Below are 3,300 nucleotides of genomic sequence, written 5' to 3' on the forward strand. Positions count from 1 at the left end.
AAACTGATGGTGACCAGCTATCAAAAGATATAGCGCCTGGGGTCTTAAAGGCTTGAAGATAAACAAGCAGCCATCTAACAAAGCTCACATGGAGGAAGCACACCAGCCTGTGTGATCATAAGGTGTTAATAGGATCAGGTATCAGGCATCAAAGACCCAGAACAAAAAATCACATCGATGTGAATGAGGGGGAGTGCAGAGGAGACCCAAAGCCCATCTGTGGGCAACTGTACACCACCTTACAGAAAGGTTGAGAGGAGGAGACGAGCCAGTCAGGGTACAGTATAACACCAATGAAACATACAACTTTTCTCTAGTTCTTTAATGCTTCCTTCCCACCACTATCATGATCCCAATACTACCTTACAAATCTGGCTAGACCAGAGCATGTACATGGGTACAGGTAAGAGCTGGAAAGACAGGGAATCCAGGACAGATAAACCCTCAAGACCAAGGAGGAGGGGAGATAGGGGGAACTAATCACACTGACCTACTTATAACCCCTTCCCAGGGGGATGGACAACAGAAAAGTGGGTAAAGGGAGACATTGGTGAGTGTAAGACATGAAAAAATACTAGTAATTTATAAATTATCAAGGAAAGGAGGGTAAGGGAGAGAAGGGGAAAAAATGAGAAGCTGATACTAAGGGCTCAAGTAGAAAGCAAATGTTTGGAGAATGATGATGGCAACAAATGTGCAACTGTGCTTGACACAATGGATGGATTGTGATAAGAGTTGTACAAGCCCCCAATAAAATGATTTAAAGACCAAAAAAGAAGTAAAAGGAAGGTAAGACTAAGATGGATATCAGAAGTGAGTCTGAACACTGCTCTTGAACACAGCTAGCGTGAATGGACGAAATGGGGAAACAGCTGAACAGAATCTTTGCTTGGCTCCAGAAGACCAAGGAAAGTATTATATACAGTGAAATTGCAAAGACCAAGAGTTAGAAAACCAAAGGGAAGCGCAGGCTCAGCATGTCTCGAGATGAAAGAACTGAAGGAAAGAGTCGAAGCCTCGAGTTGTGATAGTAAAGGATTCGAGGGGGAAGCGCTGGGTGATGTCGAAAGCACCAAAAGAAGACAGTGTACTAAAAAGAACTGATTGACATGCAACCATTTTAGAAAGTACTGAAGGATTGACATGCAACCATTTTAGAAGGTACTGAAGGAAGAAGCCCAAGCTGTACTGAAGGCACAGGCCAAAAATAGGGCTCCAAGAATTAGAAGGTGAGCTGCTTCAACAAATGGATACACCACTGGCAACACTCACTCATCTAAGCCAAGACACCTGGAGGGCAGTTAAACTGGCCCAGACTGGAAGAGATCCTGCTTTGTTCCCCTTGCACAGCACGGTAACCCAACAGAACGTGGAAATTACTGAACAATATCCCTACTATCACATACATGCAAGTAAAATGTTGATGAAGGTAATGGTAAAATGGTTGCAGCAGTAAATTGGCAATTAGCTCAAGTCAGATTCAGAAAAGGGCCCGAGGTGAGGGACATTGTTGCTGATAACGGATGGGTCGTGGCTGAAAGCACAGAATACCTGAAAGATGTGTACTCGTGTTTTACTGACTATGCTAATGCGTTTGTGTGTATCGTAATAAATTATGGAAACGGTAAACCAAGAGCCAATCATTCAAACAGGGGTTCCTGCATCCTTTAAAGCCAGGAAAGGTGTTCTTGAAGGTTGGACTCTTTCACCAGCCTGCATGTTGGACAAATAATCTAAAAACTTGAACCATATGAAGAACGAAGAGGCATCAGTGCCGGAGGAAGACCCATTCACCACCTGGGATGGGTGCTGAGCCCTAAAGCCCTTACTGATGAAGGTCCAACACTACAATCTCCAGTACGAATTATGCCTCAGCATAATGACAGCAGAAATCCTCGCACTGCGGCAATAGGCAACATCACAGCAGCTGGGGAAAAGACCGACGTTTCCACAGATTTCATTTCACTTGGATCCACGATCGATGCCCACGGAAGCAGAAGCCAAGAACGCAAATAGCATAATGCATTGGTCAGAGGCTAAGAAAGACCTCTTTACATATCAATAAGCAAAGACATCACTCTGAGGACCCTGGGCCACAGACCACAGCCATGATATTTTCCATCTGTCTCATATGCCCGCAAAAGCTGGCCCGGGGATTAACAGTTCTGGATTATGGCCTGGAGGAAGACAAGTGAATGAAGCATGGACTTGAACCATGGAATGAACAACTCTGACTTGGAAGAAGTACAACCAGAATGCTCCTTAGAAGCAAGGATGTGAGTCTTCATCTCGCACACTTTGGGCATTGTATCAAGAGAGACCAGCAGTACATGAGTAGTCGGCCCATCGGTGCATCAGGCTTGGTAAAGCACAGGGTCAGAGAAAGGGGGATGGACTGACACAGTGGCGGCAACAGCGGACAGGACAGGCCAGTGTTTCAGTCTGTGAGGGCCACAATGCAGCACCCAACAACAGCCACATGACTAACGAGCCTAATTCACCGAGTCTTGGCACTAGAAAGAAAAACAAGTTTCCTAATACTCTTTTGCAAACTTTAAATTATAATGATTTAGCCTTGAGACAACTCACATTTGTGACAAATAACATTTATAGAGTTGTTAAATCTGGCTTTTAGTTCTTTGATGTCTGATAACTGGTCCCTTCTGCACCTCGTGGTCAGACAGGCTGGTGTGCTTCTTCCATGTGGGCTTTGATGCTTCTCAGCTGGATGGCTGCTTGGGTGCCCACCTTCCTGATACAATCACTGAAGACAAAGGTGTGCATAAGCAAAGGTGGTGAAGAGAGCTGATGGTGCCTGGCTATCAAAAGATATAGCGTCTGGGGTCTTAAAGGCTTGAAGATAAACAAGTGGCCAACTAGCTCAGAAGCAACAAAGCCCACATGGAAAAAACACACCAGCATGTGTGACCACGAGGGTCGAAGGGATCGGGTGTCAGGCATCAAGAAACAAGAAATCATGTCATTGTAAAGGTGGGTGAATGCAGAGTGGAGACTCAGAGTCCATCGGTTGGCAACCAAACACCCCCCTGCTGAGGGGATGTGGGGAGGAGACGAGCTAATCAGGGTGCAGGGTAGCAGTGATGAACCATATAACTTTCCTCTAGTTCTTAAATGCTTCCTCCCCCCAAATATCATGGTCCCAATTCAGCCCTGAAAATCTGGCTAGACCGGAGGATGGACATTGGTACAGACAGCAACTTGAAACACAAGGAATCCAGGACGGATGACTCCTTCAGGGCCAGTGGTGAGAGGGGCGATGCCTGGAGGGTGGGGGGGAAT

This window comes from Echinops telfairi, unplaced genomic scaffold, assembly GCF_000313985.2.
Source record: "Echinops telfairi isolate 266 unplaced genomic scaffold, ASM31398v2 ScPeMD7_3;HRSCAF=10, whole genome shotgun sequence".
Lineage (NCBI taxonomy): Eukaryota > Metazoa > Chordata > Mammalia > Afrosoricida > Tenrecidae > Echinops > Echinops telfairi.